Source organism: Triticum aestivum, chromosome 6A (genome assembly GCF_018294505.1).
Source record: "Triticum aestivum cultivar Chinese Spring chromosome 6A, IWGSC CS RefSeq v2.1, whole genome shotgun sequence".
NCBI classification, from domain to species: domain Eukaryota; kingdom Viridiplantae; phylum Streptophyta; class Magnoliopsida; order Poales; family Poaceae; genus Triticum; species Triticum aestivum.
The window spans coordinates 321,103,875-321,122,848 of NC_057809.1; positions in this window are offsets into that span (position 1 = coordinate 321,103,875).

Genomic DNA, 18,974 nt, shown 5'->3' on the forward strand with positions numbered 1-18,974 from the left:
GTTCACCCGCCGTAATATTTTCTTTCTTGAGAGAAGCCTCTAGTGAAACCTATGGCCCCCGGGTCTATTTTCCATCATATAAGTTTCTATTTTCCTCATGTAAGTTTCCGATATACTATTTTGCAATATTTTACTTTCCTATCTAGAAACCAAAAATATTTACTCTACCGTTTGTTTACATTTATCTATCTCTTTCAGATCTCACTTGTGCATGTAACCATGAAGGGATTGACAACCCCTTTATTGCGTTGGGTGCAAGTTGTTTGATTGTTTGAGGAGGTATTCAATGACTTGTGCGTTGTCTCGTACTGGATTGATACCTTAGTTCTCAAACTGAGGTAAATACTTATCTCTACATTGTCGCATCACCCTTTCCTCTTCAAGGGAAAAACCAACGCAAGCTCAAGAACTAGCATTCTCAAATATCCATTCCATACTATGCTTATGCATAGGTGCGCTACAAACATATCAATGGGGATTTTGGACTCCCTAAGAACACCTTTCTGTTCTGTTGTTTCATCCGTCACTACAATCCTTTCTCTTTATTTACTTTTATGTTATTTTGTTTCAAGTTACTCCACTACTCAATTCTCATTTATATCGTCCCTCACTTTGCTTTAAGTCTACAATTATCTGTAGTCACGAAAATACATTATTCTCTGCAATAGCAAAAGTCTGATTCCTGTGCTCCCCATTGGATCGATAATCTTACTCCGGAAAGGCTACAACTAAAACATGTTGATGGTGTCCTAGACTAGGGGGTGCAAACCTAGTCGGCCCATGCTCCTTGGCTTGGCTAGTGGGACCTCATTCTTCTCAAGATGGACTCTAGAGGATGCATGCTAGAGGTGTGATCAAGACTAAATCTACCAAAGACTTGTCGTATACTCCAAGACATCTCCCGCCGCCTCCACTCCAAGGCACCAACCTTGTAACCCTAGATGACCTACCTGGCATGTATATAAGCCGAAGGGTTTAGCCCCTAGAGGGGACATTAACGCAATCTCATTCACATGACCTAGAGTTTGAACACTGATACGGCTCCGTCGTATCAACTTTTCCTAATGCTTTTGCTCTTGTTTTGGACTCTAATTTGCATGATTTGAATGAAACTAACCTGGACTGATGCTGTTTTCAGCAGAACTACCATGATGTTGTTTTTTCTACAGAAATGAAAATTCTTGGAATTGGATCCAACTTTTCAGAGAATTATTTTGGAATATAAGAAAAATACTAGAACCAAGAACCACTAGAGGGGGCAGCTGCCCACCATGCACTAGGGCGCGCCACCCCCCTCTAGCACGCCCTAGTGGGTAGTGGGGCCCACGAAGCTCCGCTGACCCTAATTCCAACTGTACAAATTCCTATTTTCAGAGAAAAATAGGAGAGGAAGTTTCATCGTTTTTTACGATACGGAGCTACCGCCACCTCCTGTTCTTCATCGGGAGGCCAAATCTGGATTCCGTTCGGGGCTCTGAAGAGGGGGATCTTCCGTCTTTGTCATCATCAACCATCCTCCGTTACCAATTTCATGATGCTCACCGCCGGGAATGAGTAATTTCGTCGTAGGCTTGCTGGACGGTGATGGGTTGGATGAGATTCATCATGTAATCTAGTTAGTTTTGTTAGGGCCTGACCCCTAGTATCCACTATGTTCAGAGATTGATGTTTCTATCACTTTGCTATGCTTAATTCTTGTTACTAGGGCCTGAGTACCACGATTTCAGATCTGAACCGTTTATGTTTTCACCATTATATCTATGTTCTTGATCTGATCTTGGAAGTTATATGCACCTATTACATGTTATGATCCGCACACCCCAAACTAACAACAATCGGGATTCTTTCCGATGATAACCGGAATTTGAGGAGTTCATATAATCACTATATGTTCATGCTTTGTTTCGGTTCTCTATTCAAAGGAGACCTTAATATCGCTTAGTTTCCTTATGGACCCCACTACCACGGGAGGGTAGGACAAAAGATATCATGTATGTTCTTTTGCATAAGCACGTATGACTATTTACATAATACATGTCTACATTACGTTGATGAACTGGAGCTAGTTCTCTGTCACCCGAGGTTATGTCTATTATATGATGAATATTATCCATCCTTATCACCGATCCAATGCCTATGAGCTTTACACATAGTGTTCTTGCGAAGCTATTACTGTTGTTACTACTGTTACTATTACTATTCCTATCATTGCTACTGCTATCACACTATCATACTACTTTGCTACTGATCACTCTGCTGCAGATATTTAATCTCCAGGTGTGGTTGAATTGACAACTCAACTACTAATACTTACAAATATTCTTTGGATCCCCTTGTGTTGAATCAATAAATTTGGGTTGAATACTCTACCCTCGAAAACTGTTGTGATCCCCTATACTTTTGGGTCATCAAGACCTTTTTCTGGCGCCCTTGCCTGGGTCCATAGCTATACTTGTTAAGTTACTTGGGATTTATACTTGTTTATCACTATGAAGAATCTGAAAGATACTAGAACCATGATCATTCCTTGACGAGGGGAGGTAACGAACTGCCATCAAGCTGTGCACTTAATTGACCTTCTGTTTTGAGTAAGTTTGCAACGCCACCACCTGCTATTAATTTTGATATGTCACAAGTAATTCATTATGCTACTTCTTCTATGAATGATGCTTATGATGATGCTAGTACCTTACCTAATAAGACTGTGCCACTAGTTGAATTTCTTGATGAACAACTTGCTAGAGCTAAAGAAATTGAGAATGCTAAAACTGATGAAATTATTGATACTGAGAGTTATGGAACACCTATTAGACCTAGCACTCCTAGATATTAATTGCCTGATATACCTAAGGGTTGTGTTATGGATGGAGAGGTTGCTAGGCTTTTTCTCGCTTGTAAGCATAGAGATGATCTTAAGAAATTGTTATGCAACCTAAAAGAAAAATATTTGAATGCTAGAAAGAAACACGATCCTAAGTTTTCTACTTCACCTATATTTATTACTCATAAGGATTATGAATTCTCTGTCGACCCAGAGTTAATTACTTTGGTTAAATCTGATCCTTTCCATGGCTATGAAATTGAAACTGTTGTGGCACATCTTACTAAATTAAATGATATAGCCCACCCTATTTCCTCATGACAAAAAAATTCGCTACTACTATATTATCAAGTTATTTTTGTTCTCATTAAAGGGTGATGCTAAGATATGGTACAATACTCGTGCTCCTAGTTGTGTGTGTAGTTCCCAGGATATGATTTATTACTTCTCTGAAAAATATTTTCCTCCTCATAAGAAACATGATGCCTTATAGGAAATATTTAACATTGTGTAAATTGAAGAAAGAGTCTCCCACAAGCTTGGGGGAGGCTTGTAAGTTCATCTAGTGCCACCCCTAGTTGGTTTTCGAGTATTAACGACAAACCTAGTTGAGGGACTAATGTGTTTGTGAGAATTGCAGGATAATACAGGTAGAAGTCCCTCATTGATTCGGTTTTACTACCAGAGATGACCCCTAAAAATGTATGAAGACATTGAAGACAAAGGTGGTACATGAAGATATTCACTTTGAAGACTATGACAAAAGAAGACACATTATGAAGCATATGGAGCTCGAAGACTTAGATCTTTCGTAGTTCCTTTTCTTTTGTGTTGAGTCATAGGAACCACCGTACTGTTAAGTGGGGTCCAGGAGAACTAGTTAGAACGACTGAAGTGATGCCCAAACTAAAAACCTATGTCTTCGAGTGAAGACAATGAGAGCGAATCTTGTCCAGAGCCGGACAAGTCAGCTTTGCTTGTAGCCCAAGTAAAGTTGCCATGAGAGTTTAAAATCTGACCGTTGATACACGTGTCAGTTCCTTAGTGACCCAGGGTCATTTCGGACAAATCAGGTCGGGTTGCCAAGTGGCTATAAATAGCCCACCCCCACAACCATAAACGGGGGTTGCTCAGATTTCAGTGCACGGCTTTTGTCGTTTGAGAGAAACCCACCTCGAAGCCTTTGAGAGAAAATTCCTAGTGAGGAGAAAAGCCCTAACCACCCAGAGCCAGAGCAAATTGGGCATCACTTAGGTCTTCTTGTCTGTGTGATCTGAAGACTTATTACACTTGAGAACTGTGAATCCTCCAGACGGTTAGGCGTCGCGTTCAGAGCATCCAAGAGACATTGTGGATTGCCAGTGAACGAAGTTTGTGAAGGTTTGGGAGTCTACCTTGAAGACTTACCAGAGTGATTGGGCGAGGACTAAGTGACCTTAGCTCAAGGAGAATACGGTGAGGACTTGGTGTCCTGAACTGTGTGTTCAGGACTGGGTGTCCGGGACTGTGTGTCCTAAGGTTTAAATACCTAGCTGCTCCAACCAGACGTACAATTGTCACAGCAACTGGAACTGGTCCAACACATCATTGTCTTCAACGAGTCACTAGTTTCATCTTCACTTCCTTTTCTTACTGTTACTCATTGTGAAGCCATTGCATACCTGCTCTATCTTTTGTCTTCACAAAGTGAATGTATGATCTGTTTGGCTTCATAACTTCTTCCTACCTGATCCTTATTACACTGCAGTTGTTTGGCATTGTGCTTTCACTCTATTGAATACATGACCATGGCTGGCCTAGTGTAATCTAACTTTCGCTGCATAGTAATAGGCATAATCTTCGCTGTTTGTCTTCATAACTCTCACGTTTTGAAGAGTTTCATAAAAATCGCCTATTCACCCCCCTCTAGTCGATATAACGCACTTTCAATTGGTATCAGAGCAAGGTGCTCCCTTGTTCTATGTGATTCGGTTTAACCACCTGGAATTTTAGCTATGTCGACTGCAGGGATAATCAAAGTCTCCGCTGCGTACCCCGTCTTCGATGGAACTGAATATCCCTACTGGAAGAATAAGATGCGCATGCATCTTGAAGCCATTGACGTCGACCTATGGTATGTCGTCGAGAACAGCGTTCCCAAGGCTGGAGAAGGTGTCACTGTTGCTGATGTCAAGAATTTCACTCAACTGGACTCTACTGCCAAAAATATCATCTGTGGCCATCTGACAAAAGGACAGTATGGCCGTGTGAGTGCCTTGAAGACATCCAAGCTGGTCTGGGACTGGCTCTCCAAGGTCAATGAAGGCGTCTCAACCCGGAGAGATCAAAGAATCAGTGTTCTCCGCAACCTCTTCAACCGCTTCAAGCGAAATGACAATGAGAATGTCCAGCACACATTTGATCGGCTCACTGACATCACAAATGAGCTTCAAGCCCTCGGCGCCACTGAGATCACCAAACATGAAATCGTCAAGACGCTGCTGAGATCACTTGATAGTTCGTTTGACATCCTAGCCCCGATGATTCAAGAACGTCCTGATTTCAAGACACTCGATCCGTCTGACATACTTGAGAGGCTCAACACACATGAGTTTCAGCTTTCTGAGAAAAGAGATATCTACGGTCCAAACTATGGGCGAACTCGTGCCTTAAAGGCAAAAGCTGTTTCCTCATCCGAAGAAGAATCTAACAGCTGTTCTGATGATCCTGAAGACATTGGAAGAGAACTTGCAATGCTAGTGAAGAAGTTCCAAAAATTCACCAAGAAGAAAGGCTTCAGAAAATCTTCACGATCAAGCTCAAGGAATGATGAAGCTTCTGCTCATGACTACAAGAAGAAAACATGTCACAAGTGCAAGAAAACTGGACACTTCATCTCTGAGTGTCCACAATGGGACAATGAGAACAGAAGGAAGAAGAAGAGCAAGGAATATGATTCTGACGACAAGAAGAAGAAGAAATACTCAAAGTCTTCTTCCACGTCTTCCTCAAAGTCTTCATCACACAAGAAGAGCTCATCTGGCAAGGCACGTGCATTTTTTGGCAAGGAAATGGGTTTAGAGGAGGAGTCCGCTTCTGAGGAGCCAGAGGTGGAGTCTGAGGAGGAGTCTGATTCTGGCATTGCGAATCTAGCTACAGCATACGTCACCAAGTCCATCTTCAACACTGAAGACAATGACTGCATCACCGACATCGACGCAAATGACAAGAACGACTCCACTCCTACCTACTGCTTCATGGCACGCGGTGCCAAGGTAAACACACAGACTACTCGCTATCAAACATCTAGTGACGATGACTCTGACTGTGATTCAAAACCCAGCTACAAAACACTTGCTAAAATTGCAACCAAACAACAGAAAGCTATGGAACATATTCAAAAACTGTTAGACAGAAGCGATGATCTGTTGGGTGCTGAAATGACTCGATCTGAATCCTTAATTGAAGACATAAAAAATCTTCACGTTAAGTATCAGGAACTTGAAGATTGTCTTGATACTCTCTCAACAACTCATGAAAAGCTTTCCTATGATTATCTTCAAAGGAAGCAAGAACTTGAGAAATTGAGAGCGGCTCATGAAGATCTTCAAAAGGAAAACGAGTCACTTCGCGCCGAACAGATCAGTTCCGCTGAGGAAGTATTTGAACCACCATGTCTTAAATGCATTGAGCGTGATAATGATACTTCTGTTGCTGAATGTTCCACTGCTACTGCTGTTGCAATATCTTCAACTGTTGATGTGGTAACTAACCCCTCTGCTGAGGATACCACTACTATTGCTGATCAGAATACTAGGTTGAAGACATTGCTTGAAACAGGGATGTACAAAAGTCTTAAAGGACATCAGACATTATGTGATGTCCTCAAGAAGCAGATTCTGAACCGAAACCCCAGGAAAGAGGGTGTTGGGTTCGTGAGGAAAATAAATGCAGATGGCTCTTACTGGAAACCTGACCAGTAACCCAAAACCACATGGGTTGCTGCAAAGGAACTTTCAGCAGATCCATCCAATTTATCTGGCTTCACTTGTGCTAACCCCATTATCATTGATGAATCCTTTGATGCAAAGTATAAACTGTTTAAGAATCAGAATGGTGAAGTGTTTGCCAGGTACATTGGTACTAACTGCAGGAATGGACCGCCTATGAAGAAGATCTGGGTTCCGAAAAAGTGTCTGGAAAATCTTCCTGTGAATGTCTTCATGACACCTCACTTGAAGAAGACAAACCTCAGACCAAAGGTTTCATACGGTCCAAAGGCTTCATACAAACAGAGGACTCACCTGAGTCACACTAACACAAATGTTTTGCAGGGAAACCATACTCAGGCATACGAATATGAGAGCGGTTCTTCGAACCGTCATGTTCATATGACCAAAAATTATTCTGCTTATTCCTATGAGTATTATTGTCCACCTGCTAGACTGTTTGCTAAGGCTTCAAAGCCAAAATTCTCAGATGCTGCACTTAGACTTATAGCTTCTAAGCCACCCTTGAAGATGTGGGTGGTTAAGAAAGCTTAACTCTCTTTTGCAGGGAAAGGTCTCCAGCACAAAAACAAAATCTTCTGATGCTATTGCTGGGGACCTTAAAAATCTTGTGGGGCGCAAGATAAAATGCCCAAATGGCATCATTATGTACTTCATTCCTGAATCGCATGCTACTCTCCCTATTAGTCCTAATCTAGATCTATGTTTTCGTAACCCACTGGTTCATAAAATGTTTTTGCTTCACAATTCTCTTCGTGAAGCCTATCCCCCTAACTGCACTGTAGGGTACGACACCAGCGACTTCAAAGTCTTCAGAATGGATTATTGACAGTGGGTGTACAAATCACATGACTGGCAAAATAAGTCTTCTTATGGACTCAACCTTACGTCCATCCAACAAGAGTCACATCACATTTGCTGACACTGGTAAAAGTAAGGTATTGGGTCTAGGCAGAGTTGCAATCTCAAAGGATCAACACATGGATAAAGTCATGCTTGTTGAATCCCTTGGCTTCAACTTAATGTCTGTCTCAATGCTTTGTGATTTGAACATGATCGTAATGTTTGGAAAATATCGTTGCCTGGTACTAATGGAATCTGACAAGTCTCTAGTGTTTGAAGGGTATCGGAAAGATGATTTGTACGTGGTAGATTTCTCAGTAGGGCCACAACTGGCAGTATGTCTTCTTGCAAAAGCTTCAGAATGCTGGCTTTGGCATCGGAGGCTTGGGCATGCTGGCATGAGGAACCTCCACACCCTTGCGAAGAAGAAGCATGTCATAGGCATCGAGGGCGTCAAGTTCAAGAAAGATCACTTATGCGGTGCCTGTGAAGCAGGGAAAATGACAAGGGCAAAACATCCTTCGAAGACAATCATGACTACTACACAACCCTTCGAACTGCTCCACATGGATCTTTTCGGTCCCACTCACTACTCAACTTTTACTACTTCTGCTTGCTTCTATGGTTTTTTCATTGTTGATGATTATTCTAGATATACGTGGGTGCACATAATCCTTTACAAGACTGAAGTGCAGGATGTCTTCAGACGCTTCGCCAATCGAGCTATGAACAATTTTGGCGCCAAGATAAAGCACATCAGAAGTGACAATGGCACTGAATTCAAGAACACTGGCCTTGATACATATCTTGATACCTTGGGCATCACACATGAATTCTCAGCTCCGTACACGCCACAGCAGAATGGCGTCGTCGAACGCAAGAACAGAACACTCATTGAGATGGCCAGAACAATGCTAGATGAATACAAGACTCCAAGAAAATTCTGGACTGAAGCCATTGACACTGCATGCCATACAATCACTCACGTTTATCTTCACAAGCTTCTGAACAAGACATCTTATGAACTCCTAACTGGCAAGAAGCCAAATGTCAGTTACTTCAGAGTATTTGGAGCAAGGTGCTGGATCAAGGACCCACACCACACCTCAAAGTTTGCACCAAAAGCACATGAGGGCTTTATGCTTGGATATGGAAAGGATTCGCACTCCTACAGAGTCTTCAATCTCTTTCATTACAAAGTGGTTGAAACAGTGGATGTGCGGTTCGATGAGACAAATGGTTCACAAAGAGAGCAACTGCCAAATGTGCTAGATGAAGTTCCAGCTAATGAATCAATCAAGCTTATGGGAACTGCAGAGATTATACCTTCTGAAGCTCATCCTGAAGAAGAACTTATCATCTCAGCACCTGATCAACATGAAGACAATGCTCAGCCTGAAGACATTCCTCCCAACTACAACACAGATCAGCAAGAGCAAAGTCTTCGCCCTGTACACCCTCATGTTGCCAATGAAGTGCAAATTGACAGAATAATTGACAGCATCAATGCACCTGGTCCACTCACTCGTTCAAGGGCAACTCAACTGGCGAATTTCTGTGGGCACTTCGCATTCGTATCAATATCAGAACCCAAGAAAGTTGAAGAAGCCTTCATGGAACCTGAATGGATTCAAGCTATGCAAGAAGAGCTTCAACAGTTTGAACTGAATAATGTATGGGAACTGGTTAAGCGTCCTGATCCACGGAAGCACAACATAATAGGCACCAAATGGATATACCGCAACAAGCAAGATGAGCATGGTCAAGTTGTCAGAAACAAAGCTCGTCTCGTTGCTCAAGGATATACTCAAGTGGAGGGCATTGACTTCGATGAAACATTTGCTCCTGTGGCTAGGCTTGAAGCCATACGCATATTGCTGGACTATGCAAATCATCATAACATACTTCTATATCAAATGGATGTGAAAAGTTCTTTTCTCAATGGCAAGATTGAAGAAGAAGTGTATGTTGCACAACCGCCTGGCTTTGAAAATCCAAAACATCCTGACATGGTATACAAGCTCAACAAGGCACTGTATGGCCTCAAACAAGCCCCTAGGGCCTGGTATGACACACTCAAATACTTCCTGAAGAGCAAAGGCTTCATACCTGGCTCCCTGGATCCCACTCTTTTCACGAAGACATATGATGGTGAACTGTTTGTGTGCCAAATATATGTGGATGACATTATCTTCGGCTGCACCAATCAGAAGTATAGTGAAGAGTTTGGATATATGATGCAAGAGCAATATCAGATGTCCATGATGGGGGAGCTGAAGTTCTTCCTTGGTCTTCAAATACGACAACAACGCAATGGCATCTTCATATCTCAAGAGAAGTATCTCAAAGATTGCCTGAAGAAGTTCGGTATGCAAGACTGCAAAGGCTTCACAACACCAATGCCAGCCAAACATCATCTGGGTCCTGACGACAATGGTAAAGAGTTCGATCAAAAGGTATACCGCTCCATGATTGGTTCTTTGCTTTATTTATGTGCATCTAGGCCAGATATTATGCTTAGTGTTTGCATGTGTGCTCGATTTCAAGCGGCACCAAGGAGTCGCATCACTTAGCTGTGAAGCGAATTCTTCGATATTTGGCTCACACCCCAACTCTAGGATTATGGTATCCAAAGGGCTCAGAGTTTGATTTGGTTGGATTTTTGGATGCTGATTATGCTGGTGACAAGGTTGATCGCAAGTCTACATCAGGCACATGTCACTTTCTGGGACGATCACTTGTATGTTGCTCTTCAAAGAAGCAGAACTGTGTATCTCTTTCCACTGCTGATTCTGAATACATTGCTGCTGTATCTTGCTGCGCTCAGCTTCTGTGGATGAAGCAAACACTCAAGGACTATGGCATTCATCTGAAGCAAGTGCCACTCTACTGCGACAACGAAAGCGCCATCAAGATTGCCAACAACCCAGTTCAGCACTCGAAGACAAAGCACATTGAAATTCGTCATCACTTTCTTAGAGATCATGTTGTGAAGGAAGACATTGATATCATACATGTTAACACTGAAGAGCAATTGGCAGATATCTTCACAAAGCCCTTGGATGAGAGGAGGTTTTGCAAGTTACGGTGTGAGCTAAATATCTTGGAGTCCTCAAATGTCCTGTGATCAGGCACACATCCTAACAGTTATGCATTGATGACTTAGATGTGCAACACACAAAGTAAAGTGTATCTTCAATCAATGAAGACATACATTCTAAGTGTGAATACATTAATGTGGAATTTGACTTCGGAGCGCCACGATACTTGTGCGCCGTGTCTGGGTCTAATACTTCCTATACGAATTCCTAAAGCATCACATAAACTCTCCTGAAGCCAGTTCCTGTTGGACCAGCAAAAGAAAGCCTTTGAAGCCTTTGAAAGTCTTGAAGCCTTTCAAGTTAAAGTTTATGGCTTCAGAAGCAGCAGCAAGGATGGGGGGCAGACAGCGACGTGAAGGAACTTCCAAAGATCTGCCTGAAGACCTGGCAGAAATGTATAAAACAGACCTGAATCCAATGGATTCGACGCTATTGGGCTGAACAGTGGTTCAAATACCGCTTCGTCACCCAGGAGTATGCTGAGAAATGTGCCATCAAGAAGCCATGGGGGGACATCCTTTACAAGAATCTCATACCCAAGACCAGAGGTGAAGCCATTGCTCAAGGCTTCTACCCATGCATGGTCCGAGGACCACAGCCTGATGATGCGCATCCGTCGTCACTCCTCTGGTGTCGTGACGACAATCTCTTCAAGCGCAAGTTCCAGTTTGCTCAACAGTCAGCGAAGCTGAACAAGAAGAAATTTGGGTTAGACTTCAACCCTGGCCCCTCAGCACCAAAGGCAGATGGCACACGTTACGCAGAACCCAATATCATCGGTCCGTTTGCAAATCTTGAGGGCCTGATCACCCACATCCTAGTCCATGGGACTGCCGTGAATGACCCTCCAGCTGACTCTGAGTCTGATGAAGCTCCTGCTGTGCCGAAGCCAAAGCAGTCAAAGAAGCCAAAAGCTTCAAAGCCAGCCCCTGCCTCAAAAATCTCTAGGGCGAAGCCATTGAAAACTACACCTCCTGAAGTCAGTGTGCAGTCTGAAGACGTATCCCGCATCTCCAAGCCCCAGAAAGAAAAGGAGCCCCAGCAACAAACCGGCAAAGAGCTCACTGTTGCTGCCATTCTGCGCAGCGAAGCCATTGATCTATCAAGCGATGAAGATCTTGGAGATGACGCTCTAGAGCAGCTTATCAAAAGCAAAGAAGAAGCTGAAATCTTCAACAATTTGCCTCTCTTTGATGTCGCCATCATCTACAACTTCATCGATGAATGGTTTGCCTCCCCAGACATAAGCTTCGAAGATCTGCAGCTGCCTGTCGGCCTCAGCGTCGCCTTCCAAGGCGCAATTGCTTCAGAACTTGCCATTGCTCAGCGCATAGTTGAGCTGAAGCAGAAAATTGATCATGAAAAGGCTCAGTTCAAGAAGCACATGGCCAGGCTCAGCGTGCAGGAAGTGAAGAGCTTCAAAACCATGTTGCATGAGCTCAAGGAAAATTTCCTGAAGAAGCATGCTGAAGCTCAGGGCTCACGTGAGCGGATGAAGTCTCTGGCAGAACGATGTGTGCAGGCCTACAATGAGGCCGAGAAGCGCAAGGCATTTGGGCGTCCTGGCATCGACCCCAAGATGGCCACGAAGAAGAAGAAGCAGCCTGCTGTGAATGAACCAGAGGCACCAAGACAAGAAGCTATTCCGATTATCTTCCCAACCGCCACGACTGGCTCGAAGCCAAAGAGCCGGTCAACCGCTTCAGAGCTTAAGAAGACACGAAATGCAGAGGCTGAAGCTAGGAAGAGGAAACACTTTGAAGCCTCTCCTTCTGACCCCACCAAGAAGAAGCACAAGATCAAGAAAGCTCGGGTTGCTCCCACAGAGCCCTTGATGGTTGAACCCCTCTCTGTCATTCACCCCAACGCAGAACGTCAGCTGACAGTTCATGAGCCTGCTCCCACAGAGGCTCCTGAAGCTGAAAACATTCCAGCAGCCGACCCCATCGTTGCTGAAGACATTGGTCACCAGGACAATGTACAAGATGGTGCAGCCCTTCCTCAGCTTGAAACAAGCGAACTCATCAGCATTGGTTGTCCTCTGACGCCAATGGCACAAGATGAGTCATGGGCCGATCACCCTCAGGAGGAAGAAGACTTTGAGGCCCATCCCACTCCAACCCCACAAGCGTCGTCTGCGTTCCGTAGGCTTCGCAAAGGTCCAATGCCTCAAGTCCATACTGAAGAAATTCCGGCTACATTAGCCGAAGACAATGAAGAAGCACCACCAGAACCCACTCCCCCGCTACATCAAGATGCAGTTCTCCAGGAGAACGTGCCTAAGGTTGTCCCTCCAACTACACAAGCGGAGGAAGAAAATGTTGAGGCTGCCACCACAAACACTGAAGCCAATGTGGAGCCCGCCCCACCAAATGCTTCAGCAGACAGCGAAGCTACTAAGCCAGACTCTTCTGTTCCTGAGTCTGCTGCAGGTCCTCAATTTGATTACCATGTTGAGCGCAGGCCTCCTGTTCAGAAGCCAGTCCCAAGGCTGCCAAGGTTCCCAGGTCCTGCATCAGCACCTGGCTCCTTTGATATTAATAGCTTCAAGGCAGACAATACATTTTTCAACAGCTCCAAGAACCCATATTCAAGGGAAAGGATTGTATCAGATAGGTTCTGGAGCTATCCTCGGCGCAGCTACTACTCAAGCATCCTATACAACCAAGGCCGCATCTTCCTGCACAAGCGCCTTGAGGTTGAAGCCATTACTGGTCTGCCATGTCTTGACGAAGCCTTGGATTGCTTCAAGCAAGTGGGTCTGCTGCCGTTTGTCACAGATGAAGAGCACTGGAATGAAGAGCTTTCGCGTCAGTTTTATGCCACCCTCCACATTAAAGGATACAACAGAGATCCAAAGACTTGGGTCCTGGAGTGGATGACCGGCAATGTCCATCATGAAGCCAATGCATTTGATATCACTGAGCTCACCGGCCTGCCCACTCCTGGCGAATTCTACGAGGAAGGCTGTCAACTACATGCTGAAGCTATTGAGAGCATATTCCAGAGGCCTGAACCAAATATGAGTCAGATGCTCTCAATGATGAAGCCATTGCCCCACGATGCTCCTTATCCAACAGAGTTCTTCGTTGAAGACTTTGAGTTCCTGCCCAGGACCATATATCACATCATCCGGCGGACTCTCTGGCCTATTAAAGGGCACTCTCCAAATGCCAAGATCGAAGGTGAAATGAAGACTATGATATTCTGTATCCTTCATGGCAAATGGTTCAACGCACAGGATTTCTTCATACGCCAACTTGCAGCGTCAGGCTCAGATTTATTTGGTTTGAAGTTCTATGCTCCTTGGGTGATGAGGCTGATCAAACTGCACTCTGCGATCTCGTATCAGCCCTCAGCTCGAAACCATCGGATCTTCTTGCCAAATATGGACACCTCCTCTGAAGCTATATATCCTGAGCCTGCCAAGCAACCGTTGAGTCTTCAGAATGCAGAACACCAGAGCTTCACTCAGAACGATGAAGGTGTTGAAGCCATCTCCAGGGTGTATCCTTTGGCTGGCACTACACGTGCACCACACCCTGCTTCAACTGAAGCCACTTATAGTGCACCTGCTTCAAGACCCAAGAAGCGCACTCGTGTTCTCACTGACCGAGAGCTTCTTGTGGCCCTTCATCACAAACAAGATAGGCATCACGACTGGCTAAAGCGTCAGATGAAAAGCCTCTTGGTGGATGTTAATCGTCTTCGAAATCTTGCCACCAAGAATGCTTTTGTCACTCATGAGACGTGTCGTCGTACATGGAAACGGCTCTCAATGATATGCACTGAAGCTGAACTTGAAGAGGATGGCCTCACAGAGCGCTTCAAGTTTGACACCACACCTCCTAGAAGGGCTGTGATGCGCAACACACCATCACTTGAAGACTCTGAGTTTTCTTCATCTGCTGCCATAGTCACTGCCAGAATCATTGATGAAGACGACGATGCTACATCACCGCCACCTACTTCAGCACCTCCAAGCTCTGCACCGCCAAACAACTCCACCGACCCTGCTGCGCCTGGGAACGCGTAGAAAACTCTATGTCTTCAAACCTTTTTGGTCATTACTGACAAAAGGGGGAGAAGCATATGATGTTTATAGTCTTCAAGCAGGTCAATATGGGCGGGTGCCTTATGTTTTTGCTTCATTTGGTTCTTTGAGTTGTAAACACTAAAACTCGATGGTCGTCTGCTACTTGTTTGCCACTCTGTTTGCGAAGATAAATTCCGCACTTATCTCATTCTGCAGATGTCCATTTTCCATTATGCATGTCATTATCTTCATATACTTTCACATGCATAGTGGATTGTCATCATAAGCTGAAGTGGATCTCCACAAGTACAACCTTCCATGTGCATTTGCATTCCAAAAGCAAATTAACTTATATGCACATCTTCAGGGGGAGCCCTTGCAACTTATGAAGACAATTCCTTTACAATTTCACAGACTATATTCCCCGTTGGAAACTTCAACTAGTTTGTCATCAATCTCCAAAAAAGGGGAGATTGTAAGTGCATCTAGTGCCACCCCTAGTTGGTTTTGGAGTGTTGACGACAAACCTAGTTGAGGGACTAATGTGTTTGTGAGAATTGCAGGATAATACAGGTAGAAGTCCCTCATTGATTCAGTTTTACTACCAGAGATGACCCCTAAAAATGTATGAAGACATTGAAGACAAAGGTGGCACATGAAGATATTCACTTTGAAGACTATGACAAAAGAAGACATGTTATGAAGCATATGGAGCTCGAAGACTTAGATCTTTCGTAGTTCCTTTTCTTTTGTGTTGAGTCATAGGAACCACCGTACTGTTAAGTGGGGTCCAGGAGAACCAGTTAGAATGACTGAAGTGATGCCCAAACTAAAAACCTATGTCTTCGAGTGAAGACAATGAGAGCGAATCTTGTCCAGAGTCGGACAAGTCAGCTTTGCTTGTAGCCCAAGTAAAGTTGCCATGAGAGTTTAAAATCTGACCGTTGATACACGTGTCAGTTCCTTAGTGACCCAGGGTCATTTCGGACAAATCAGGTCGGGTTGCCAAGTGGCTATAAATAGCCCACCCCCACAACCATAAACGGGGGATGCTCAGATTTCAGTGCACGACTTTTGTCGTTTGAGAGAAACCCACCTCGAAGCCTTTGAGAGAAAATTCCTAGTGAGGAGAAAAGCCCTAACCACCCAGAGCCAGAGCAAATTAGGCATCACTTAGGTCTTCTTGTCTGTGTGATCTGAAGACTTATTACACTTGAGAACTGTGAATCCTCCAGACGGTTAGGCGTCGCGTTCAGAGCATCCAAGAGACATTGTGGATTGCCAGTGAACGAAGTTTGTGAAGGTTTGGGGGTCTACCTTGAAGACTTACCAGAGTGATTGGGCGAGGACTAAGTGACCTTAGCTCAAGGAGAATACGGTGAGGACTTGGTGTCCTGAACTTTGTGTTCAGGACTGGGTGTCCGGGACTGTGTGTCCTAAGGTTTAAATACCTAGCCGCTCCAACCAGACGTACAGTTGTCATAGCAACTGGAACTGGTCCAACACATCATTGTCTTCAATGAGTCACTGGTTTCATCTTCACTTCCTTTTCTTACTGTTACTCATTGTGAAGCCATTGCATACCTGCTCTATCTTTTGTCTTCACAACGTGAATGTATGATCTGTTTGGCTTCATAACTTCTTCCTACCTGATCCTTATTACACTGCAGTTGTTTGTCATTGTGCTTTCACTCTATTGAATACATGACCATGGCTGGCCTAGTGTAATCTAACTTCCGCTGCATAGTAATAGGCATAATCTTCGCTGTTTGTCTTCATAACTCCCACGTTTTGAAGACTTTCATAAAAATCGCCTATTCACCCCCCCTCTAGTCGATATAACGCACTTTCAAGGCTTCTCCAATTACTTAACGCTTTGCCTGATCATCCTCTTAAGAAAAATGAAATACTTGATCTCTTCTATAATGGACTAACCGATGCTTCTAGGGACTTCCTAGATAGTTGTGCTGGTTGTGTTTTCAGGGAACGAACTATTGAACAAGCTGAGGAACTATTGAACAATATATTGAAGAATTATGATGATTGTACACTTCCTGAATCACCATCTATACCCACTAAGAAGAAGAGGGGTATTTTATTTCTCAGCCCTGAAGATATGCAAGAAGCAATGAAATGAATGAGGGAAAAGGTATAAAAGCTGAAGATGTTAGAATTTACTGCCTAATGAAGAAATACATGGTCTTGACACCACCATAGGTGGTACATGTAAACTTTTTTATGAAGTTTGATGAAGGTGATATCCCTTATAATAAACATCCTAGTCAATGCTTATATGAATTTGATGATTACATTAATAAGCAAGACCATTTGAATGCAAAATATTATGAAATAGTTAAAACAAAATGCTGATATGATTGCTCACTTGAGTGACTTGTTATTTAGAATCACTAATGATGTCAAAGGAGTAGGAAAAAATGCTTCTATGGATCAAAGTCAGTTAGAACAAGTTGCTAAATCTCAAAGTGAGTTGGTCAATGAAATGAGTAATAATAAGAATGATTATGTGGTTACAGTAATGACTAAAGGATGTACAATGACTCAGGAGCCACTTTATCCTGAAGGTCACCCTAAAATAATTGAACAAGAATCTCAAAGAATTAATACTGATGCACCTAGTCATACTAAAAAGAAAAAGTAAAAAATGGTAGGACTTTGCACCTCGTTCCTATGACTATGAGATTATGCAACTCCTGAATACCGGAGGAACACTTAGTGTGCTATCAAATGTAAACGTAACTGGGTGACTATAAAGATGCTCTACAGGTGTCTCTGATGGTGTTTGTTGAGTTGGTATAGATTAATATGAGGATTTGTCGCTCCATGTATCGGAGAGGTATCTCTGGGCCATCTCGGTAATGCACATAAATATAAGCCTTGCAACCAATGTGACTTATGAGTTAGTTACGGGATGTAGCATTACAGAACGTGTAAAGACACTTGTCGATAATGATATTGAACTAGGTATGATGATACCGACGATCGAATCTCAGGCAAGTAACATACCGATGACAAAGGGAACAATGTATGTTGTTATGCGGTTTGACCGGAAAAGATCGTTGTAGAATATGGAGGAACCAATATGAGCATCCAGGTTCAGCTATTGGTTATTGACCGGAGATGAGCCTCGGTCACGTCTACGTAGTTCTCGAACCCGTAGGGTCCGCATGGTTAACGTTTGGTGACGATCGGTATTATGAGTTTATGTGTTTTGATGTACTGAAGGTTGTTAGGAGTCCTGGATGTGATCGCGGGCATGACGAGGGGTCTCGAAATGGTCATGACATAAATATAGATATATTGGATGACTATGTTTGGACATCGAAATGGTCCCGGGTGAGTTCGGGCATTTACCGGAGTACCGGGAGGTTACCGGAACCCTCCGGGAGGTATATGGGCCTTATTGGGCCATAGTGGAGAGAGGAGAAGGGTGACTAGGAGGGGGCGCGCCCTTCCCCCAAGCCCAATCTGAATTGGGTGGGGGACCCCCCCTTTCCTTCCTCCTTCCTCCCCCTTCCTTTCTCTCCTAGTCCAACTAGGGAAGGGGAGAATCCTACTCCCGGTGGGAGTAGGACTCCTCCAGGGCGCGCCATAGAGGAACGGCCCTCCCCTCCTCCACTCCTTTATATACTGGGGAGGGGGCACCCCATAGTCACACAAGTTGACAATTGTATTAGCCGTGTGCGGTGCCCCCCTCCATCACAATCCACCTCAGTCATATTGTAGCGGTGCTTAGGCGAAGCCCTGTTCCGGTAGCTTCATCATCACCGTCGTCAAGCCGTCGTGCTGAGGAAACTCTCCCTCGACACTTAGCTAGATCTAGAGTTCGTGGGACGTCACCGAGCTGAACTTGTGCAGATCGTGGAGGTGCCATACCTTCGGTGCTAAGATTGGTCGGATCGTGAAGACGTTCAACTACATCAACCGTGTTGTCATAACGCTTCCACTTATGGTCTACGAGGGTACGTGGACAACACTCTTCCCCCCTTGTCGCTATGCATCACCATGATAGATCTTGCGTGTGTGTAGGATTTTTTTTGAAATTACCGTGTTCCCCAACAGTGGCATCCGAGCCAGGTCTATGCATAGATGTTATATGCACGAGTAGAACGCAAAGGAGTTGTGGGTGTGGGTATATACATATTGCTTGCCATCACTAGTTGATT